The sequence below is a fragment of the Eretmochelys imbricata genome, chromosome 14 (genome assembly GCF_965152235.1).
Source record: "Eretmochelys imbricata isolate rEreImb1 chromosome 14, rEreImb1.hap1, whole genome shotgun sequence".
NCBI lineage: Eukaryota > Metazoa > Chordata > Testudines > Cheloniidae > Eretmochelys > Eretmochelys imbricata.
Window position 1 is genome coordinate 5,981,861 of NC_135585.1, and position 26,038 is coordinate 6,007,898.

Here is a 26,038-nt window from a genome sequence, read left to right on the forward strand (position 1 = left end):
CAGACAAATGAACCTGGTAATAAAAAGAGAGAGAGAATGAAAAATCAAATAATAAAGAAGCAAAACTGTAGAATTTTCTTCAAAAATCTTCCATGAGCAAGTGTTTCCAGACCAGAGTTTCAGACAGGCTCTACCTGCATCCAGATTTACCTGTTCACTTTCATATCTATAAAAGTGAGCATGCACCTACTGGGTACATGGTTTTGTGCAGCTTCCTGACTGCACATGCACATGGCTGTTTGTGCATGTCCTTTTCTGCATATTATGTCAATTTCAAGTACAAAAGTAAGCAGGCAACTTTGCATGCTGGGGCTGGAAATTTGGCCCTAGAAATACCAAATACGTACTACACTTACTAAAAAGCATGACAGGAAACTTTTGTTCTTTGAGACAGAATTTGTGATAGTGTTTGTGATGATCACTTGCAGACAGGGATTGACAATGATTAACAGACAACTCTTTCCAAGTAGCTCCTTGCTTTGGTCTGCATTTGGAAAGAGACATGGGCAAGTTATTTGATTCAGTGTCTCTGCCATTTTCTTCCTGCTGACGGGTCATCACTGGGCATTTTTGTGGAATGTAAGTGCAATGGCAGGCTTTTGTATGAGATATGTATGGCCAAGATCCCAGCAGCTTTCCCACACTGGCCATCTGATTTCATAAGATCAGAGAAAATGTGTGTTCCACAAGAATGAATGAACACGATACTCTGGATTTCTAATGGTTGCTCTGTGACCTTTTCTTGAGCAAATGTAGATGTGGAAAGATGTACTTGTTCAGCTCTCAGTTCAAGGTCCCTGCATCTGCTACAACTCCAGCAAACAGTGAGATAGCTTTTCCACCTGACATGCTCTTCACTTTCAACAAAACTTAAGTCAGTAGACTTCATCATGGATGGGGCCTGATCCTTAAAGGTGCTGAGAGGCCACAAATATCAATGCTGAGCATAGTAAGCACCTTACAGGAGGACTTCAGCAATCAGCAGGATCATAGTATTACAGAATCATAGGACTGGAAGGGTCCTCGTGAGGTCATCTAGTCCAGTCCCCTACACTCATGGCAGGACTAAGTATTGTCTAGACCATCCCTGACAGGTGTTTATCTAACCTGCTCTTACAACTCTCCAGTGACGGAGATTCCACAACCTCCCATGACAATGTATTCCAATGCTTAACCACCCTGACAGGAAGTTTTTCCTAATGTCCAACCTAAACCACCCTTCCTGCAATTTAAGCCCATTGCTTCTTGTCCTGTCCTCAAACATTAAGGAGAACAATTTTTCTCCTTCCTCCTTGTAACAACATTTTATGTACTTGAAAACTGTTATCATGTCCCCTCTCCGTCTTCTCTTCCCCAAACTAAACTAACCCAGTTTTTTCAGTCTTCCCTCACAGATCTTGGCCGACCTAGATAACTTTCAGAGCTCCATTGGAACTAATGGGGACCTGGGATGTAGATAATGGAAGTCCCACAATAGATAAGCGATGTATCTGGAGAAGCCATTTTAATACAGACAAACTGTCAATTGTGCCACTAATATCAGGATTGCTTTGCAGATCTGATGGGATGATTTTGCCTTCAAATTTTACATTCCAAGAGAGAGGTTCAGCATATGGTGAAATTTGTCTTAATGTTGGACAAATTACACATAAACATATGAGAATAAAGGCAGTGCTGCTAAACCCATCTATTTATATTGTTGAGGTGGGAGGGTTATACATGCCCTGACTGTGTTCAGGCCTCATAGTTATATTTTCTCCAATATCAAAAAGCCCTGTATTATCATGTCACAATACTTTGGTTGGTAGGTGATGCCAAATCAAGTTAAGAACCATTGTTATCTACCAATGGGGGACATGCAGAGATTCTGTAATGGGAAGTGTATTACATTCTCTTTCTCCTTTTTCCTCTACAGATTATTCACTTCTAGCAAGCACTGAAACGTATATTGTTTCCTGGTTAGATACTGTGTATATTTAAAACTGGTCCATGGAATATTTGAACTTAAGAACAGGTTATCAATTGTAAAGGTATATGTTTTCTGTCTATTTAATATATCTTGTTCTCTATTTATCTGCCGAGCAGCAGATAAGAATGGAAATAGGAGGAGGAAGCGATCGACAGAGGAATTTGTTTTTCCATTGGTTCACAGATGTTAAATCCAGAAAGGATCATTATAGTCATCAACTCCCACCTCCTGCTTAGCACTGGCCATAGAACTTGACTCCTTAGTCCCAGCATCAAGCCCAGGGCCTCCCTGTCAGAAAGACATCCCATCTTAATTTAAAGATTTCAAGTAATGGAGAATCCACCACATCCCTTGGTAGGTTTTTTCTTTGGCTCCAGGTCATATAGGCTATTTACCCCCTTAACTTACATTGTGCTTTTGCTACCATTGGTGACCAATTTTGATTTGAATAAATATTTCTCTCAAGTGTTCCCTCAGACTGAGCAGGAACCTGCACAATACAACACACACTCTCAAGAGGTGCAGGGGGAAAGCAGGGCAGATTGCCAAGCAAAGGAAAGAGGGAGAGATTTCGCAGGGACGCTCTCATAAATAATTTGTCTGGCTACTAGATTACAGCGTACAGGCTCACTGAAGGAGTTAGTGAGTGAGCAAAGAGAGCGGCAGAAGAGAATTTAACCCGAGAGAGAATAAATATTGCAGAGGAATTGTCCTTCTTCACTTCCTAAATGATAGTGAAATGTTGCAGTGTGCTGTTGAATAGTGACTATGCTTCACCCCCAAGGTGGCTGCACTTCAGCGATGGTACTTTCCTGAACTGGGGGCCTTTGGCTGCTTCTGATATCATATAAAACACTGCGAGCTGCTGAACAAGAAAGAACCCATGGAGTAGCAGCAAAAGCCTCTGAACACAAACCTAACTGAACATAGACAAAGACTCATATTTTGGTTGGACTGGATTCTCTGAATGATACATCAAAGTTGCACATAAATAATGGCACTCGGTACCAGAGATCAACCACAATGTCCACATGCAGCTTTATTGGACACTGCATCAGCTCAGTTAAGTCACTACAATGACTACACTTTGGTTTTGTTTAAAATGAGCATGCATACATAGATAGATAGAAGGCTATACAAATAAAACAGGTGTTTAATCTTGAATTCCCTGTTATGTGTGCTTTGCAGCGAGTGAAGGGGCATGCAACTCAAATATGTTGCATGTTACCTCATGGTAACGCTCTTACTTAGATAAGATAATGCTTGGCTTACTTTAAAAGGCACAGCCCAAGTATAACAAAGGAAGCTATAAAGTATCTTAGGGCATTTTGCTGACCTTGCTTCCTGCCTCCAGAAGACACATCCATAAGTAGCCTATCCATACAAACCATGGGGTATGTTGCTTTGACTACTATTGATTTGAAAAATCAAACACAGCCTTTGTCAACCAGCACAGAGAACCCCAACGTCATAGTCTATTAGATAGCCCAGACTAGTGGCTTCAAGTTCGCAAATGTGCAATAGATTTGCCTGTCCCTTAACTTCTCTGAGGGAATGAAAAAGTCCCATATTTTTCTCATTTGTCTTCCCCAACCTCCCCACAGCCCCAAGGGTTGTATTTCATAAAATTGGAAATGTCAGTACATACATTTCCGATTCTTCAAGGGAATGCATCATGACTAAAATCAGTTCCAGAAGAGGCGAGAAATGCTTGTGATTAATAAACATCAAGGAGCTAGAATTTTAACTATACCACCCTGCTGAGAAATCTCAGCAGAGCAGCAGAATTACTGCTTACAGTGTATTTGTCCTCATGCAGTAGGTAGTATACTAAGGAAAGGGTTCTATACATGGTGGATGAGCATTTTGATGAAACATAATAGGGACCAGGGTGCAAGGATGCATGGTAAGATGCATGGATCATTGGTCTAACCTAGTATGGCCATTCTTATGGTCTTATGTTATATTGTTAAGATAAGAGTAATCAAATCTCAGGTTTCGTGCCCTGAGCTGTTCTGCAGAAGGCCAAGAAGAATGTACAGCATTGCACAATTGGCTAGGTCCATTAGATAACCATGTTACTGGCTACTGACAGATGCAGAATACCCGTCTGGATGGAACAATGTTTTGACTTAGTATGGCAAATCCTAAATTCCAGGGGTATTCCTTACAGTGAGGTCAATCCTGCTCCCATGGAAGGCGGTGGAAAACTCCCAGTGTCCTTAACAGGAGCAGGATTCTATCATTCATATACAGCTGGTAAAAAGTTTTCAAATTTTAATATTTTTTTTTGAAGGGACACATTTTTCAGCCACCACTAATATATACATTAGTTCATGGTCTGTGAAGCTTTTATTATCAGGATATAAACGTACTATAATTATTTCCAGCTGTTTTTATTATTTATTATTTGTATTATCATAACTCTTAGGGGCTCAAGTCATAGACTAGGACCCCGTTGCTCTAGTCACTGTACAAACACAGAACAAAAAGACAGATTGTAAGCTCCTTGGGGCAGCAACTAAGTATAAGACAAGAGACCACAGATGGATACAGCTGGAGAGACGAGGAAGTACAATGCAACAATATTGATCAGCATGATAACAGTGGTTCAGCTGCAGGTGTGATAAGACCACCGTTGAGTGTTTTGTAGGTATTATGGCAAAAGAAGGGATTTGAAGATGGCTAATGAGTTAGTTTTGTGGACGTTTATATGAAGCTTCCCCAGCTGTGAGGAGCAGCATGGGTGAAAGCACAAAGGTGGTCAACAGAAGCTGACATCATTGGCCAGGAGACAGGAATTAATCATTCGATACTGAATGAGAAATGATAGGTAAACTGGGGATAGGTCAGAAAGGCATTGAAAGTGAAGACCAAGTAGCTTATGATAGGGAAGATAATATCCAGCTCATATCCAGATATTCCTAAAAGGCTCAGGATAAGGGAGAGTTTTAAGTATCTTCAGCTTCCCAGTCAAGAGTCTATTTAATTGTGCACCTCCCACTTTTCTTGGTGCACTGGAAGTCTTGGATAAGAAGCCTGTGACTGAGGGGTTCTGAGGGGTTACACAGGTTACAATACACTGTTCTCTCAAATGCACCCGTCTGTGACAATTCACTTCCTCCATTACAAATAAGCTTTGACTAAAATGAAAACAGTAGATCTAATTGATAGTGACCCAATAGACCATTCCTGTTCCCAGATGGTAGAAGCAGAAGCAGCCAAAGAAGGGACAGCTGCACTGGATGGGAGAGTTTAAAATGGGGCTTAACTGGGGCTGCCCCTCTCCCCTGGACCTCTTTAAGCCCAGAACTGTACAGGGGACACCTTGTCGCACACCCGCTCTAGGGAAACTAAAACCTAAGCAGTGCCTCCTTTCCCCGCACCATGCAGCCTTGGGGAAAAACTGCAGAGGAGCCAGCCAGAGACTCCAGTCAGTAGGAGCACAAGCAGCCAAAGCAAAGACCTTCAGACATTTAGAGAACTTGCCACAGTTTTGACTGAACTTTCTCTACCTGGCACTGGTAGGGCTGGTTGCTTCAACACCTTTCTTCCCCCTCCTTCATAGGCTCTTCTCTTCAGCTTTACTCCATGCCAGCCCTTCTGACCCTCTTTTCCCTTGCCCTGTTCCCCCAACTCCCCGGCCCTTCCTAAGCCCAGCAAACCCTCCCACCCGCCCCCAAAAATGTGGAACTAATATGATGTTTACTGCCATCACATTGTTCATTCCACCTGTGTTCTACCCTTTGCCCCACCTGTGTCCGTCTGGTCTATTTAGATTGTAAACTCTTCAGGATAGGGACCACCTACTGTCCTGTGCCTAGCACAACGCGGCCCCACTCTTGGCAGACCCCTAGGCACTGTAGTAATAAACATGATCATTAATATTAATAATAATAATAATACATGACACACTCTCTTGCTTTCTGATTATAATGAGGCAAAGAACTCTCTCTCTCTCACACACACACACTTCTTTCCCGCTTGCATGAAATGGAAATAGAACACTGCAGACAGATTCCCCCAAAGGCCCCAAGGCATTTCAGTTGATTCTTCTCTTCCTTGTAATCTAATACTCGCCAAGCCTGCTCCTCAGACCTGCACCTTGAGAATTTCAGAGTTTAAGGAGCTCTTGTTAATAAAAAATGCGATGCAATTGCTTTAAAGACAGCAGGGCTTCAGGTCTGGGTTGTTAAAGTAGCCGGTTGCTAAAATAAAGTCACTCGATTTGTCTGTAAAAGCTGTTTGTTCTGGTGTTGTTATTTTTAACCAGATGTGCCAGGAAAACTCACAACTTTCTTTTTTTCATTATTTCCCTTTTGTCATGTGCAGCCCTTCCCACCCAAATTTCTCTGTGTAACGCCCCCACTCTGCTCCAGTCACCACATAACAAAAATGTTTCTCTTCTATTAATTTTGTTACTCAGGCAAAATAAATGATCGCTCCTCAGCATGTCATATAAAAGCCAGAAGTGGAGTGACTCAGTCATGCAGGGTTTTATTTAAACCACTTGTCCTGCGGTCAGAGTAGATTAAAGGCAGATCAGGTTGCCCTTGGAGCAGTGCTGCGACAGCGAGAGTGAGAGATGTTGGCCCTTGTTTGACAAACCACATGCAGCTCGCGTGACTCTGGCTTCCACAAGGCCCTTTTTGCCTTCTGTAAAGACCTCTCTGTGCTGAGGACACCTGCACACAGCCAGTCTCAGGTTTACTGACCCAGTGACCTGCCAGGAGAGCTTTCAGAGTGTTCTGACATTTTCATATGGTGACCCAAAATGAGATCCCTCCCAAAGGGCAGGAGTTGGCTCCACTGGGGCCCAGGGGAACTGAGAGAGGTGGTGGGAGGGAAGTTGATGGAAAAACATTATGTATCATTTCATGTCTCCTTTCTATGCCAGAGAGATACAGGCTGGAGTTTTTAAATGTTTGCAGACAGCAGAGCTCATAGTTAATCCATTCAGACCTCACAGGTGGGGAGTGGGGGGCGGCGGGGGGAGAGTCATAAATTGCAGCAAGTTAAAGGGATGTGAGAAGAGTGCGTGGAGATATGGAACCTTACAAAAGAAGGTATGAAGTAGATGTAATGAGCTGAATATTCTCCACTGAGCCACTCACCTCGATAATGTGACAGTACATGTTTCAGGCACGTTATTATTAATTAATGTGATCATTGCAGTAGAATCAGTCATGGATCAGGACCTGATTATGCCAGGCACTGTACATTCGAAAAGCAAAAAAATGACGGTCCTTGCCCCCAAAGGGCTGTGCAATGCCACAAGGCCCCCACTGGACATGTAATATTATCATGCAATGTATAATATCTTTATTATTTATTTATCGGTACAGCAGGACAGTGTCATGGATTTGCAAGGCCCTTTAGAGAGTGGTGCCATCCCATATAAATTGTTGAAAGTGAGGAGGACCAGAAGTGAAAATATGCTGCATAGAACAGGGCATGACCCTCTGTAGTAGTTGCAGACAATTCAAAGACAACGTCTTTGTAGCTTTCGGAGTCCTGCGTCTTTGGGGAGGGACGACAAAGGGGGAAATCTAGACTAAATTAATCAACATCCTCTGAGTCTAAATCAGCATTTCTCATCATTTTTGATACCAGGGACTGGCCTTCTACCTCCCTAAACTATGTCAGGGAGATCTCAGGGACTGGCACTGGTCCACGGACCGGTCATTAAGAAACACTGTTCTAAATCACCATATTTGGTCACATTTTGAAGTCAGGTTTCATGTATATAAATGATTCACAAAGAGTCAATGAATGATTAATAGCTGCTTATATCCATGTTACAGACGTGGTTGAGAGGGTTATAAGCAAATCAGCTTGAAGGTGTTAAAAGCAACCTCTTGACTCACGGGACTGTATAACAATTGATTAACTGTTTGTTAAAACATCTATCGCTCATTTATTCACCGTTTAAGTGAAATTGCACATCTTTTGCGGAACCTCTGTAACCACATTTCAGTCCCTCTGCACCCCCATTGCCAGGCTTCTCCCTTTGCCTGTCACTCCCTCTTTCCACTTTGGAGCGCCTTTTCTGATAACACCTGTTCTAGGAGCTGCCTCCCACTTCCCATATGCACAGCACCCGGTCGGTCCCTCCTTGAAACTCACCTCTCTGCTGAAGCTGCCCTGTACTACCTCCTCCCCAGCAATGCCTCCACACCTCCTCATGCTTGAGCTGGTCTCTTGCATCAGGTGTGTCTGCTTTCCAGGGCAGAATACTGCCTTTTTATCTTCTGCAAAGCGCTGTATGAACGTACAGGACCATAAAATAAGAATCAGTTTCTAATTGAAAAGTAACCTCTGAAGTCCAGTGTGTTCTCTGCCCCAGCTTTCCTGACCACAACACACTAGAATTGAAACTTATCTCACAGGTAAAAGCACTTATCAGGAGTAACTCTTGCAGACAGTGATGGTACACTGGGTATAAAAACAGATGTGAGAGGAGAATCCAGCCCTTAAATTCTTCCTCGCACACACAGTAATACTGTACACCTCTTTTTTTAAAGTGAATAACCACTGTAGCATGTTAGCTTTTGTAGTGCATTAACTGAATTAAATTCTGACTTCTACACCCAGAACAAACTGGAGCCTAATGTAAGCCTACTAGTCACTAGACACAGAATGGAGAAACCCTTTTGGAGTATCTAGAATGGACAGACCCACTAAAGACTGGGGAGATATCCACAAAGGCTGCTTTGAGACTCAGATCAGATTCTGGTAGAGTCCATTTAACTTTCACTTGACAGAATCTCTACTGTCTAGCTTACTTTTACCATTAGGCAAGGGATTTTATTATTATCATTATTATTTGTGTTGTGTAGTCCCTAGGAGGCCCAGCCACAGATGAGTACTCCATTGCGCTAGGTGGTGTTAAAACAGAGACCAAAAACCACTGTCTCTGATTGGAAGAGCTTATAGTCCAAAGAAAAGGAGGACTTGTGGCACCTTAGAGACTAACCAATTTATTTGAGCATAAGCTTTCGTGAGCTACAGCTCACTTAGGAATACTCGAGGCACTGGCAAAATATTAGAAGATCTCAAATAGTAATGTAATTAGACTTTCTTTTTTAATCTGTAACATATGGGTATCTGAATGACCAAGATGTTAGGGGACTGGCCAAGAAGACAGGGGTTGGTAATAGAATATAGGGTAACAGGATATAGGTATCAGAGTAACAGCCGTGTTAGTCTGTATCTGCAAAAAGAAAAGGAGTACTTGTGGCACCTTAGAGACTAACCAATTTATTTGAGCATAAGCTTTCGTGAGCTACAGCTCACTTCATTGGATGCATACTGTGGAAACTGCAGAAGACATTATATACACAGAGACCATGAAACAATACCTCCCCACCCCACTCTCCTGCTGGTAATAGCTTATCTAAAGTGATCACTCTCCTTACAATGTGTATGATAATCAAGTTGGGCCATTTCCAGTATAAATCCAGGTTTTCTCACCCCCCCCCAAAAAAAACCACACACACGCACACACAAACTCACTCTCCTGCTGGTAATAGCTTATCCAAACTGACCACTCTCCCTACAACGTGCATGATAATCAAGGTGGGCCATTTCCAGCACAAATCCAGGTTTTCTCACCCCACCTCCCCCCCCACACACAAACTCACTCTCCTGCTGCTAATAGCTCATCCAAACTGACCACTCTCCTTACAATGTGTATGATAATCAAGGTGGGCCATTTCCAGCATAAATCCAAGTTTAACCAGAACATCTGGGGGGGTAGGAAAAAACAAGGGGAAATAGAGAATGGGAGTGGCTAAGTCATTATGCAAGGTAGCCTATTTTCCCTTGTTTTTTCCTACCCCCCCAGACGTTCTGGTTAAACTTGGATTTATGCTGGAAATGGCCCACCTTGATTATCATACACATTGTAAGGAGAGTGGTCAGTTTGGATGAGCTATTAGCAGCAGGAGAGTGAGTTTGTGTGTGTGGTTTTTGAAAGGTTGGCAGGGGGGGTGAGAAAACCTGGATTTGTGCTGGAAATGGCCCACCTTGATTATCATACACATTGTAAAGAGAGTGTCACTTTGGATGGGCTGTTACCAGCAGGAGAGTGAGTTTGTGGGGGGGGGGGGGGGACGGAGGGTGAGAAAACCTGGATTTGTACTGGAAATGGCCCAACTTGATTATCATACACATTGTAAGGAGAGTGATCACTTTAGATAAGCTATTACCAGCAGGAGAGTGGGGTGGGAGGAGGTATTGTTTCATGGTCTCTGTGTATATAATGTCTTCTGCAGTTTCCACAGTATGCATCCGATGAAGTGAGCTGTAGCTCACGAAAGCTTATGCTCAAATAAATTGGTTAGTCTCTAAGGTGCCACAAGTACTCCTTTTCTTTTTGAGGATATAGGTAATCAGAGGTTGGTAAAGAACACAGGGGGATTACAAAGGGTTGATATTAGGCTATGAAGCCTTTTTTACCTTTTAATCACCTCTTCAAACCAAGCCATGGTCAGTGCTTGCAATGATTAGTCAGTGCCCATTTCTGATGGCTACTTAGTGGCCTATGTGAAATGAGATTGGTGTTCTGAGCCCCATTCCCAGTGGGCAAGGAGCCACATGTTCTTTCACCCACACCCCCCCAGCTGGCACTAAATTGACACACCTCTTGGTAAACCACAGCATGATGGCCCAGGTCTGCATGAGACTTGAAAACAGAACTGAAGGATGCCTCTAGATCAGAATTTATTGGCTGGACAGATTGGGAAGACCATGCTGTACTTGCCCTGTGAATAAATAGAACACTTCAGTTTCCAAAGACATCAAGCCAGCGATTTGCACAAACACTAAATTTCAAAAAAAATCTGTTGAGTTCTTTGTTTAATTGCCTGGTCTTTGCAAATCAACCCCTTAAATTCAGGACTAATAGATAATGCGGTTGCAGTCTGGTATGAATTCTACTAATGTCAAATCAACTCATTACTCTAATCCTTTGAGAAACAAAGTTTGGCAGTCCTCTTCAGATTTTTATTATGGATTACAACTCCTGTGATCAGTTAATCCAAGAAATTACTCAGTTCTTCCAGTTTACTGAGACTAAATATGATTGCTCTTGAAAAAATGCAAACTTGTACGTATTAATCTCTTCATCCTAGAGGTATAATGGTTTTTACTAATTTCTACAAAAATATTGCCATGTGTGGGCCCTATAAATCTGTCTTCCCCTGTTACCAGTTACTAACCCCAGCTGCTCTGAACTTTACAAAAGTTGCCTAACCAAAAACCCAGCTGCCATATGTTGTAATTTCCTCTTTGGGGGCATCTGTTATTACTGTCTCTGCAAACATTTTGCCAGCTCTCCATTTAATGCTATCCCTGAAAAACACTTTTGTTAGTTACTGTGTTTTGCACCTGACCAGCCAGCCTAATAATGTAGTCACACATACCCATGATCAGAACTCAAGGAAAGTGCTGGGACAAGGGAATTACATTTTGCCAGCTCTGTGGATTTTATCAAGCAAGTTTCTGGTTGTTTCTTGGGTGTCTGCCTTTTTATTTGTATACTACTGGTATTGAATTATGTGGGGAGACAAAAAGATCAAGACAGAATATAGGTCATCGCTTGAAACTTACCTTTCTACTCCACCCACAAGTCTTAATGGCCTTATGCTCACATGTGTGGTTCTATTTACTTCAAAGGGATTACTTGCAGGGAAGCGGTTTAGGATTTGGCCTGTAAACTGATGACAAACACTGACATTCCTTTGGATGACCTCTAAGGCCAACATTTCAAAGGTTTTGCTTAAGTTGCACCCACAAAATATGCTTATAGAGGCACAAACATCTCCTCTATTGTAAGACCGGCAGGCCCATGCCAAAATATATAAAACAACAAGTGGAAGGCCATAAAATCTCTGCTCTCAAGAACAAGGTCTTTGAGATGGAAATGAAGTGAAACTTATACCATGAGTAATGTGTTCCAAGGAACAATGTGAAGTGGTTTCATGTTTCCTCCCCGCTTCCCCACCCCATTATGCAGTGGATGAGAGCTACCATCTGGAAAGTGCCCAGTAGTGCCCTGAAGTAGAGGTAGTCTGACATTTGACACATGGAATAGAAACGCAGTCTCAGTGGAACACAATTGTACTGAAGTTATGTAGCTCTCTATTGCACCACATTGATGCATTCGGAATCAAAAAGAGCTTTATATATGCTTGAAAAATAGACCATGTGGCCTTATTACCGCTCCAGATTTGTATCGCAATGGGAAATTGTTTTCATGGAACCATCTAGTTTCGAACAAGAAGGCAATGATGTCCCTTGAGGTTCTGCCCCTCAGCCTGCAAACAGCATTGAAGCCCTGTGTTCTGTTTAAGAAGGTTTCCCAGTGGCCAGCTTCTCTTGTACTTGACTCTCCAGCACTTAAGTCAGCAAAGGTTCTGTTGACTCTTAGAATTGTGTGCATGGTGTCTAATCATCTGTGCTGTGCCTTGTTAGAACTATACCAGGCTCAGCAGTTCTGGATTACAGGGCATTTTGCAAACAGTTCCAGTGGTTCTCATCAGAGTGAAATGACACCCCTATCGCTCCAGATTCACATCTGAAAGAACCCCAAAAGCGTATAGGGCTGGATTGGATCCATTTGGCCACACTTCTAATGTACGAAAGCTTATGCTCAAATAAATTTGTTAGTCTCTAAGGTGCCACAAGTACTTCTTTTTGCGGATACAGACTAACAAGGCTGCTACTCTGAAACTTCTAATATAGGGAACGGTGTGGAATTGCACTGCCATTGAGGAGCTTGAGATGTATAGTATTTCCCCAAAATACCTGGCAACAAGATGAAGGCAGCCCAGCAAACCTTTAGAGAGTGCAGCTGGTTCCTTTCCGTGCACCCAGACAGCTCTGCAATTCAATGAGTGAGATCATGGGCTCGCTTTCCTCCCCATAGTGATGTTCAACGACTAAATGAATTTGATTGAAAAATCATGAAACTCTAACACAACAGAAACTAGAGCATTCTGTTCATGACAACCTGCAGTCCACAGCCCCACCTTCCAAGAAGGAGGGTACCCGTTGGCCATTGCAGCCACACTCCCATATAATAGTCTCACACTCCCCACTTTCTTTGGGGTGACATGTGCATGAGGGGCTTATGGAGGGATGAGAAACAATCCCATTGGCTCGTGGATCTGTGGATACAGTTATGGAAGAGTGGGCAAGGTTTAACAACAGCCTCCTGATTAACCATCAACAGCTTCTCAGATCCAAATGGAGTACTTGTGGCACCTTAGAGACTAACCAATTTATTTGAGCATAAGCTTTCGTGAGCTACAGCTCACTTCATCGGATGCATACTGTGGAAAGTACAGAAGATCTTTTTATACACACAAACCATGAAAAAATGGGTGTTTACCACTACAGAAGTTTTTCTCTCCCCCCACCCCACTCTCTCTCATACACATTGTAAGGAGAGTGATCACTTTAGATAAGCTATTACCAGCAGGAGAGTGGGGTGTGGGGAGAGAAAACCTTTTGTAGTGATAAACACCCATTTTTTCATGGTTTGTGTGTATAAAAACATCTTCTGTACTTTCCACAGTATGCATCCAATGAAGTGAGCTGTAGCTCACGAAAGCTTATGCTCAAATAAATTGGTTAGTCTCTAAGGTGCCACAAGTCCTCCTTTTCTTTTTGCGAATACAGACTAACACGGCTGTTACTCTGAAACCTATCAGATCCAAATGTGTTTTTATGTTCAGATGCAGGGCTGCTCAGCCTAGAATCCACCACACTCCAGAGACATGTCATCCCTGATCTCCAAACATTGGAATGAAACGCATGCCCTTTGAGATGTGACACAAACAGCGGCACTCCCACGGCACTGTGATGCTCTCTCCAGCCATCCTCAGACACATGCACCTCGCCAAATTGGCTAGGATTGCACGTAGTTCATGTTAACTTGCGTGTACACATAGCCCTGTCTATTTTCACAGGGGTGCCTTCGGGGCAGCAAGCGACGGTACTCTGAAGAAAATATGACAATAGTCTCAACTCATTGTTTTCTCATTTTACTTTGGGTTTTGTTTCTTTCTTACGGGAGAAATCTAATTTTCAAGTTTCTGACTAACACATAGAGTGGGAGATTGTATTTGGCAAATATTGCTCATGTCTCCCCTGGTGTTCTGAACACAGCTAAAATCAGCTGAGTTGAGGGGAGGTTGTTGTTCTATGTTGTTGTTGTTTATTTAAACAATTTTCAGTGGAGATCCTGTCTCATCACTTTGCATGTGGTGGGATGGGTGCCTTCTTGGCAGATACACCGAGGACTGAACTGGTGACATCCAGAGCTAAAAGCATGAGCGACAGCTCTGTAGATGGAGGTTTTAAGAGACTCATGATCTCTGGATTGGTACAGAAGGGGACCTGTAACACAGACTCATCAATGGGCTCCACTGGCCCCTTGGCAGAGTCGATTATGAGCATTCCACTGCCAGGTGCTGGGCATCATCCCTTCTCACTGAGGCTGGTGGTAGCGTAGGAGCTGATGTTGCACCCTCAGAGGCTGGCTTCCTACCATATCCTCAACGGAGTACAGAGATTCTGAGCTAGTGTCCTAACCCAACACTTGTTGTATTATTGTTTCTGAGTTACTGAAACTCCACCATCGGCCTCCAGGCAAACAATCCTGAACTTGGTCATTCCTAGGATTTCCCTTTGTATCCTAGATGGAGTTCATTTGATTCCCCAGTGGTAATTACTTTAAATCTTAATGTAGGGCTTTAGAACTTGAGCCTGGATGAGCCCTGCATTCACATGCAAGGTCTTAGCATCCATCATTATTTGACATCCCCGTACTGTTAATACAATGAGTAGAACCAGAGAAGGATGTTCAGGTTTCAGGAAGGACTTAGTTTTGTGTGACACCAGGGGTAGAACGAGGCAGCTACCTCCCAAATTCTAGAGCGCTCACACAGAAGTCTGGCTTCTCGCCATCTCTAATGCCAATCTCTTTCCCCCCAACTCTAACTGCCTATCATGCACTACTCCACAAGGGCAGTGACCAGCATAGCTGTGAATCTACTGTCCTAATTAAATCACCACCCCTCCTTGACTGCTTCCTCCTGCCCCATTTGTTTGATCACACGGGGGGGCATTCCCATACAGCAATAATGAGTACACCCCTTCAAATTCTACTTGCTGTCCTGCCTGCAAATGGACACAGAGGAACTGTGCTATGTCACCTGTGTATAGAGCTCTCTGCACTTTGGAGAAGGAAGCGGGATTAGGCTTTTATTTAGAGATGACTGATTTTTTCCCCTCTTCCTTGTTTTTATTTCATTGACTAATACACAGGGGCTGTTGTTGTTTCTCCATCTCCTGAATTAAGGCTACGGGTCTGATTTGTATTGCATCTGACATTTTTATTTAGGGCTTAGTCTGTAATTACCAGTGGATGCAATGGGAGCGGTTAGTAATCGCCATGTCCCATGACTGACCATTCTGTATAAGCCTAGGCTTAGGACCACTGGTAGCAGTGCTAATGAAGTAATGCAACCTACTGTCAGCGTCACAGCAGGGCTGTTTTTCAAACATATTTTCTAGAAAATGGGCATGAAATTTGAAAAGGAAATCCACAAAGAGGGACCCTTTCTGAGTCGACGGGGCTCAGCACCTCCCAGAATTGGACCCATGGGAAGCAATGTTCCTGCAAGGATCCTTGCAATTCCTTCTGTTTTAATGAGCTATTTGACTACATTATGCACAAGCAGCCAATGCAATATACTGAATCCTGGCCTATAAATTACCTGCTGTGCTGAAGTGAGGTTGCAATTAATATGTCTTCTGGAAAACGCAGGTTCTTATATTATTCTCTTTGCATGTATCCAGATACCAGCATAGAGCAATAAATAAAAATTGGAAAGGCGTTTTATTCCTCTCTGGTTCATGCTGGAAGTTATTTCGCATTAAAAATAAGTATACAAAATACATGATGGCAGTGACAGATTTACTTAATTACACATAAATGCTCTGATTCAGGAAAACAGTTAGTCACATGCTTAACTATATAAGCACCTGTTTCAGAGTAGCAGCCGTGTTAGTCTGTATCCGCAAAAAGAACAGGAGGACTTGTGGCACCTTAGAGACTAACAAATTTATTTGAGCATAAGCTTTCGTGAGCTACAGCTCACTTCATCGGCTGCACCTGCAGAAGTACCATTGAAGTCAAAGCAAAGCATACATTTAAGTGCTGTCCTGCATAGCGATGGACTTAGTACATGTTTTCCTGAATCAGGGGGTCGCAAGCTAAGCCTTTTGATAGCATGAACAGTCAGATATGAACTCCTGGGGTGAAATCCTAGTCCCATTGAAGTCAATGGCAATCTCCCATTGATTTCCATGGCACCAGGATTTCACCCCTAGATCGTTAGGAATAGAAGATCACACTACCTATCTATGTATCTCTGGCTTTAGAAACATTTTCTCTATAATCCTGAAGGAAGGCCTCAGATTTAACCCATGAAATTGGTGTCACAAAATACTGATGATCTCTACATGGGTAGCGTACTAGAAAACAGAAATGCAATTGTTTTATGGAATTACTAGAATTGTATCAATGTACTGAAAAAGAACTCTGTTGATGTTATTATTCAGAATATTTTAGAAATTAATCCAACTCAATGGCAGTAATAAATTATTTTACAGTGACAGAATATTTTTCTCTGAATATAAGCTAAGTACCTTATGAACTATATATATATAGATAGATAGATTTAGATTTAGATTTAAATAACAAACCCGTACAAAAAAGTTCTTGGGTTATTTAAGAATCAATTAGATTTACACTCACAAATGATAACCACCCAGCAGTAAAAAATGTTTATCTTCATATCATGAAGTAACTCAGCAAACCAATAAATCAAAGCTGTAAAATAGCCCCCTTAATTCCAACCCAGGAAATACTCTCAAACTTCCCCCAAAACCTTGTTAAATCAGTGATAAGTATATCAGCAGCAGCTGCAATTTTCAGATTATTGGGGAGCTCATTAGAGATGGCTGAATAGATTGTCCACAAAGAAATAACATTCTTCCTGTTTACGGTCCATGATGTATCACTATTTCAACTTTTTCTCATCTACTTGGCCATGCTGCTAACATGACACATCCTGCCTTTGCTTGGGATTGCCTGTTCTGATGAGGGATTTCACTGAGAACCATTGGGTTCCTGTGTAAACAGAAAAAAGAATTCTCCTCCTGCGGAATGTGAAGGCAGCGGGAATGTGCCCAAAACCGAATAAAAAACTAGCCCAATGAAATGTCAGAACACATGACAAATCACTGCTTAAAACTGCCACATCTACCAGACCAGTCTGGTTGGTTGGTTGGTTGGTTTTCAAAAAAGCAATGCGAATATAAACGATCCAAAAATCACTGGGGAAGTCTCACAGCAAAAGAGTCCCTTTCTTAGGGCACTGGAGAGCGATAAGAAAGAAGAGTGTGATTTTTAGAGATTTTATCAATAGACCTTTTAGTCTGTCACTGAGATTACCATTAACTTGATAATATATTATTATTATTTTATTATTAGTGCCCTGGCCTGAAATACCTGGGCCTGTTGACCTATGGGACAAAACTCAATGTACATCTATTTAGACTGGCTGCTGCAAAACTGGGCTATGCAGGGAAATCAGATTTGTGGGGGGAAGGAGAGCTTGGTGATCTGCATGTGGTGGATTATATTTGTTTTTGTAATATTTGGCAGAGGCTTCTAGCGTCTTGGATGGGTGCCTTTTTCTTATATATGTATAAATCTCAATCAGCAAATATATTTCTGCTCCGAGGTCTGTACACGCACAGGTATGCACACACAGCCCGCAGCAGGAGGCATCATATCAGCTTTGCCTCTGATGAGCATCTAAGATATTGCTCTTAGACTTTTTGCACCACTGTTGTTCAACAATCACGAGCAACGAGAAACGTTTCCTTGTGATGATGCATACCCCTCATGTCTCACTGTCCATTTACATAACCACGTGTCACCCCAAGAGACTTTGCTGGAGCGTAACTTAAGCCAACGTCGAGGGTGGTATTTCAAAGGATATAGTCACTTAGCCAAGTCACTTGATGAACCTATAGGGAATTGCTGAGACAATCTTCACCTTCAGAAGTCTTGGGAGTTCACATCTGTTTGGGAGTAAAATTAATGACGCTTAAGGCCTTTATTTTCTTGGGAAGAGGAATTGCTTTGGTTTTGTAACTCAGCACTTCATGCTGTTTTGCACTATTCTTTTCACTCTGTGCTGGCAGCAGGTTTCTTGGAGATTTCTCTGTTTTATTAGATTTATTGCTCCGTCTTTCCCTCTGAAAGAAAACAGGATGCCTTGTGCTCAGGAAATGCTCACACAGTTATGGGCTAGAGGAGAAAACAAGTATAGTAAAGGGGCTTGCTCTGCCTGACCTTCCCCTTGTTGCTTCCTGGAGTGTGCAGTCAGCATGGGTCACCTAAGGCTCATGAACCTTTGACTTCTCAGTAACCCACTGATACCTAGTGATCCCTGAGCTCCCATCCACTGGGGATGACCTGCAAGAGCAACTGGACATCAGACATCCCAGCCACATGAAAATGACAGACACAAGGTTACTGAGACATTTGGAGGACCACTTAGACCAGGGAAGGGTTCTGTCATTGTCTGCCCTGTAACTCTGGATGTCTCTGAGTTGTGCAGCTTTGGTACAGACCCTGACACCAACAGCCTGCCCACAAGCATAAGATCTCACTCCGGCTTCCACCAGCCTAGTTACTCCTCTCAGGGTCACATCAACTGTCATAAATATAAAGGGAAGGCTAAACCCCTTTAAAATCCCTCTTGGCCAGAGGAAAAATTCTCTCACCTGTAAAGGGTTAAGAAGCTAAAGGTAACCTCGCTGGCACCTGACCAAAATGACCAATGAGGAGACAAGATACTTTCAAAAGCTGGAAGGAGGGAGAGAAACAAAGGGTCTGTGTCTGTCGGTATGCTGCTTTGCTGGGGATAGAACAGGAATGGAGTCTTAGAACTTTTAGTAAGTAATCTAGCTAGATATGCGTTAGATTATGATTTCTTTAAATGGCTGAGAAAAGAATTGTGCTGAATAGAATGACTATTTCTGTCTGTGTGTCTTTTTTGTAACTTAAGGTTTTGCCTAGAGGGATTCTCTATGTTTTGAATCTAATTACCCTGTAAGGTACCTACCATCCTGATTTTACAGGGGTGATTCCTTTACTCCTATTTACTTCTATTTCTATTAAAAGTCTTCTTGTAAGAAAACTGAATGCTTTTTCATTGTTCTCAGATCCAAGGGTTTGGGTCTGTGGTCACCTATGCAAATTGGTGAGGATTTTTTCCAAACCTTTCCCAGGAAGTGGGGTGCAAGGGTTGGGAGGATTTTGGGGGGAAAGATATGTCCAAACTACGTTTCCCAGTAAACCCAGTTAGAGTTTGGTGGTGGCAGTGGTTATTCCAAGGACAAAGGATAAAATTAACTTGTACCTTGGGGAAGTTTTAACCTAAGCTGGTAAAAGTAAGCTTAGGAGGTTTTCATGCAGGTCCCCACATCTGTACCCTAGAGTTCAGAGTGAGGGAGAAACCTTGACACCAACAGAACTAGTCTCCCCAAATGCGTCCTCCCTGAGTCCTTAACTACTAGAGACTCTCAGACTTTTCCTCTCTGGATCCTCATCCCTGAAGGCACGAAACCAGCCCCCAGACACCAGATTACTTTGGCGCACATGCTCCACAGTTTGCACAACCGAGACCTGCTTGGGAACCAGAACACCATTGAGAGCAGGGAAGACTGGTAGGTGCCGTGAGACCTCTGCCCAGCTAGGAAATGCAGTGGGCCAGAATGCTGCTGAGAGCTGGGAAACTAGGCACAGCCGTAAGATGACCGGTGTCTGATCTCCCCTGGAATGAGGGAGCCTCCAGGTGGTAAAAGTGCTGATAAATTCACTCTACTTGGTAAAGGGTAGGAAAAGCCTAGCAGGGTGTGAAGCAACTGCAGGAGGAAGGGTAGGTGTCAAGACTTAAGCTCTGAGTCATTTCAGAGTAATTAAACATTCTGAGCCGCTGAAGAACAAAGTAGCCAGCAGCACTGCAGAAAAGCAGGGGCAGTCATGGCCAGAACTCCAGCCAGAATCAGGTAGTGGGGGCAAACACCACAATGCAAGAACAGGGGGGCTAATCCCCAAATATAAGAAGTTAAATCAACTGATTGTGCACATTGTTATTGTGTAATAAGACTATATCGGGCAAAGGTTTTTCATGAAAGCTTGTAATGATCTGTTTCAGAGTAGCAGCCGTGTTAGTCTGTATTCGCAAAAAGAAAAGGAGGACTTGTGGCACCTTAGAGACTAACCAATTTATTTGAGCATAAGCTTTCGTGAGCTACAGCTCACTTCATCGGATGCATAAAGGGGAAAATGCAGTGAGGATTTTTTATACACACAGACCATGAAAAAATGGGTGTTTATCACTTCAAAAGGTTTTCTCTCCCCCCACCCCACTCTCCTGCTGGTAATAGCTTATCTAAAGTGATCACTCTCTTTATAATGTGTACGATAATCAAGGTGGGCCATTTCCAGCACAAATCCAGGGTTTAACGAGAACGTCTGAGGAACAGTGATCTGAACTCCACGGTCATTATGCGATATGGACACAGACCGTGGTTATGAACGTATGTCTGTATATATAGTAACCTGTGGTGCAAGAGGGTAGTGAAGTAATCAGGCAGGGCAGGTGTTTTCACAAAATCAGGGTGTTTACACAAAGCCAGCTTCAAATATCCATCCGTTGTCCAGCCCAGGAAAAGACAATGGTGGGCCAATAGAGTTAAAGGAAAGACATTGGCACAACTTGAAAGGGAAAAGAAAACCCCAGTCTTGGAAAACTATGAAAGGAGGGAGTTTCCCCCACTTTGAATATCTATAGTGACTAAAAAAAAAAAAAAAGGCAAACCCTTTTGAAATGGAAGGGATTGGAAATTAAATCCATCCTGAAACTGAGAACACACCTCTAGGCAGGAGGCTCTGGAACCCCACAGACAATAGGTAACGTATTAGAAAAGGGGGTTTATCTAATACAGACATGTACAGCCTGAGGTTTCATCTTTATGTTTATTTACTGTGTGGCTTGTCTCTGTTTGCGCTGCCTCCCTATTTCATATCTGAATCTGTGGTTTTTCTATTAAATAAACCTTTTGTTTGCTTTTATCCCAAGCAGGTCTCTGCTGTGCAAACTGTGTGGAGTGTGTGTGCCAAAGTGGGCTGAGAACGGGAAGGCTAGTTTCACCCCTTTGGGGTGACGAACCAGAGGGGAAATGTGCGACTGCCTGTGAATTCAGAACTCGGGAAGGATGAATTTGGGGAGACTCGGGACTGGAAGGCTGTTGGTGTCACCCTGCACGGAATAACTAGACTGAGGGAAACCAAGGTGAAACCTTGTGCTTGTGGGCAGGTTCCTGGTGTCAGGGGTCTGAAACAGAGTTGCATTGCATAAAGGCACCCAAGGTTACAGGGCAGGCGGTGCCATCACCCCTTACCAGTCTGGGTGATCCACAAACCATCCCACTGCAGCAACATTGGTTCAGCGTAAAAAGGGGACGGTTTGTTCCAGATTGTAATGAGAGAAAAAGAGAGAGAGAGAGAGAGAAAGAGAGACAAGATGAGTGAGGTAATATCTTTTATTGGACCATCTTCCATTGGTAACATATTTTAAATTTATAATTTACTCACTAAGGTGGAGACACAGTTGTGTGTGTGTGTGTTCTTTTTACCGTGGGTGAGTGAACTTAATGCTCTTTAAAACATGGCAGTAATACCATTGTCTAAAGTCAGGCACAGTGAAGGCATCAAGCATGGGGTAAAACTCCCACTGACTTCAAAGCAGAGTTAAGCCAATGCAAGCCGCTTTTGAAAATCCCATCCATAACAGAGAGATCCTCAGTTGGTGTAAATTGACATAGCTCCCTGGAAGCTAAAAGATCGATGCCATCTTATACTAGCTAAGGATCTTGCTTGTAAAAGCATAATCATTTGAATCCTGCCAATGATGACATCTAGTGGCCAGGAGTTCCACAAGTTAATAATTCCTAGTTTCTTTTAAGAGCAGACAACCAGTTCAAGTTTATATGCTGGATTTTTGTCAGCTCAGCAGTGAAAACTGGAAACTAGTTAGATACATAAAGTGAAATCCTGGCCCCATTCAAACCAATGGCAAAATTTGCACTGACTTCAACAAGGCTGGAATTTTGCCGGTGGAGAATGAGGTACAGGACACAAATATTTTTCCTGCTTAGGGGGAGAGAGGCTGCAGAGGAGCAGAAGGAGCAAAAGAGAATTAAGGAGAAATTAATGCAGGAATTAATCTGAGGATGGAGTTAGACAGAGTTTTAAAGGTGAAAATGACGATCTTGTACTTATCACAGTGAATTTTCAAAAGGGTCAAGTGATACAACAGAAAAGTGCCCCAAATAACGTGAGTTTGAGCGTAACTGTAATAATCTCAGTTCACTTGGAAGGCATACAAAGCTGAATAATAATTCATACAAAACAATAAAAAAAACCTCTGGATGATATTTTGCATCATGAAAACCACAAACTGGAATAGCTACAGTATATTTGTTCTTTCATCTGTTTCATCCTCCTTAGTCCTGAATTCAGCAAACAAAAATGTGGGCTCCTTGGAAATGTTTCCCAGCTGTGAAGATTTGTGGAGGGCATGTCCTGACATGCATTGGATTATAACAGAACCTGAGTTAGCTGGCGCCACCTAGCTCAGAAATCTCTGATAAAACTAGAGAGCTCTGTAGCCCATATTTTGTTAACAGATACTAAGGCCACATTATGCTCTCAGTTACAGGCATGAAAATGTACTTAAGGCAATGGAGTTACACAGGCAGTTAAGTTACACAGGCAGTTAAGTCAGGGTAGAATTTGACACCTAGTGTTTCAGCAATGATGGAAAAGTAAATCCTGCTGCAAAAAAGGTTAAAATGATTTTTTGGCAAAACCGTTGAGAGCAGGATGATGAAATTGTAATGCAAGCTAGATGAACGGAACGGATAGATGTAATACGGGAATAGATCTTACATTTATAGCACTTTTCGTTTAGGGGGACTCAAAAGAATTTGACCATCTTTACTCACTGTTTATGCAAATGATAAGGAATGATAGCACACAGGTGCACACATGCCAACCAGTTCTCTTGCTACGGAAGACCAGCTACTTTGAAGGTGGTGCTCAGCAGCTATCTAATGCTGCACAGCAAAACACTTTCAGACAGCGAGTGAAGGCAAATGCTGTATCCAATTGAAATGACATTTGTAATTGCTGGTAGGCAGCATGGCATTACCAAAACTGGAATGCAGCCAGGCCACTGGGGCTAAAAGTTTGATTCTTTCTAATAGTCTCAGGGAATGTCAGTAGATGGCACCTTCAGCAGAAGAAGAAACCCCTTAACTCTGTTGTGGGACACTGGTTTGGTGTTAATTTGCAGCACCACCTACTACCCCTTCCCAACTACTTCTGTAGAAGAGCTCTGTGTATGCTCGAAAGCTCGTCTCTCTCACCAACAGCAGATGGTCCAATAAAAGATATTACCTCACCCACCATGTCTCGCTAGCATTTTTTATTATTATTTAATAGGAAGCATCCTTGACGGTTTAATAGCTATGAGTCCCCTGCGGTTATTGTTACAGTATTTCTCGGATTCCGTGATTCAGCACTTTATTGCCAAAGCAACGTTATCTAAAACAGGATTCCAAACAACAACAGCAGTAGCCACAAACAGGAGCTGGTGGACAGTAAACATGCCTCATGGCGAATGGCCAAAACTCCAGCATCAGATTCACATGGTAGCAGGGCTTTGTCGCATTCTCAAAGGAGTGGGTTGCATAGTGCAGCAGAATCAAAGCTAACGAATCTCACATTTTATGTTGTTCCCTTCTGTGATAAAAGCTTCCATTCCCGTTGCGCTGAATAGAGAAGTTGAACTCGCTGGGAGAAGAGTGCATATTGGTAGAAAGATTTCAGACATGCTAGTCGGTTTCCTGAAACTCCTTATGGTAGCCATACGAGGGATGGAAACTGGTTTCACACCAGCCTTTGCTGACAGTAAAATATAATGAAAAACATTTATGTGCAACAGTGTAGACCACACGGTAATTAGCTTTTTATGTAACCGCACCGTAGTTCATAAGATTTCAATTTAGCCTAGCTAATCACAGCATCAATTGCACTCATTTAGAGCCATGCGTTTCTGCAAATTCACACAGCAAAGGAATACTCTGGAGCTGTATACTGTGAATAGAAATTGCATCCGGCAACCTATTCGCTGTCATTTCAAACTCTTGGTGGAAAAATGAAAACTGTACAGGGGAATCTGGACATTTGTGACCCATACAACAGGGCCCGCATCAGGCCCTTTAGAAAACCAACTACATTGAAGTCTAGCAATATACTGAAGACATCAGGCAACATGACTACCTTAAAAGTGGCATCAGAAGCTAGGGAGATTGAAGAAGCCTCCTTAGTCCGCTTTAAGAAGAAAGGTTTCAGAGTAACAGCCGTGTTAGTCTGTATTCGCAAAAAGAAAAGGAGCACTTGTGGCACCTTAGAGACTAACCAATTTATTTGAGCATGAGCTTTCGTGAGCTACAGCTCACTTCATCAGATACATACCGTGGAAACTGCAGCAGACTTTATATATACACAGAGAATATGAAACAATACCTCCTCCCACCCCACTGTCCTGCTGGTAATAGCTTATCTAAAGTAATCGTCAGGTTAGGCCATTTCCAGCACAAATCCAGGTTTTCTCACCCTCCACCCCCCCACACAAATTCACTCTCCTGCTGGTGATAGCCCATCCAAGGTGACAACTCTTTACACAATGTGCATGATAATGAAGTTAGGCCATTTCCTGCACAAATCCAGGTTCTCTCACTCCCTCACCCCCCTCCAGAAACCCACCCCCATACACACACAGACTCACTCTCCTGCTGGTAATAGCTCGTCCAAACTGACCACTCTCCAAGTTTAAATCCAAGTTAAACCAGAACATCTGGGGGGGGGGGGGAGGAAAAAACAAGAGGAAATAGGCTACCTTGCATAATGACTTAGCCACTCCCAGTCTCTATTTAAGCCTAAATTAATAGTATCCAATTTGCAAATGAATTCCAAATTGGATACTATTAATTTAGGCTTAAATAGAGACTGGGAGTGGCTAAGTCATTATGCAAGGTAGCCTATTTCCTCTTGTTTTTTCCTCCCCCCCCCCAAGATGTTCTGGTTTAACTTGGATTTAAACTTGGAGAGTGGTCAGTTTGGACGAGCTATTACCAGCAGGAGAGTGAGTCTGTGTGTGTATGGGGGTGGGTTTCTGGAGGGGGGTGAGGGAGTGAGAGAACCTGGATTTGTGCAGGAAATGGCCTAACTTCATTATCATGCACATTGTGTAAAGAGTTGTCACCTTGGATGGGCTATCACCAGCAGGAGAGTGAATTTGTGTGGGGGGGTGGAGGGTGAGAAAACCTGGATTTGTGCTGGAAATGGCCTAACCTGACGATTACTTTAGATAAGCTATTACCAGCAGGACAGTGGGGTGGGAGGAGGTATTGTTTCATATTCTCTGTGTATATATAAAGTCTGCTGCAGTTTCCATGGTATGTATCTGATGAAGTGAGCTGTAGCTCACGAAAGCTCATGCTCAAATAAATTGGTTAGTCTCTAAGGTGCCACAAGTGCTCCTTTTCTTTTTAAGAAGAAAAGTCTTCCTCAGAACTGTGGGATCTTTGGGCTTTACAAACTTAGGAAGGTGTGTAGTGGAGATGGGAAACCAGCCAGCACAGCAGCAAGAGAAGGAGGAATTTTGGCCCAAGGATACCAAGACAAATCTCTGCTTTAACCAAAAAGGCCATAGGTTCTATAGGGTTAGGGTGACCAGATGTCCCGATTTGATAGGGACAGTCACAATTTTGGGGGCTTTTCCTTATATAGGTGCCTATTACCCCCCACCTTCTGTCCCAATTTTTCACACTTGCTATCTGGTCATC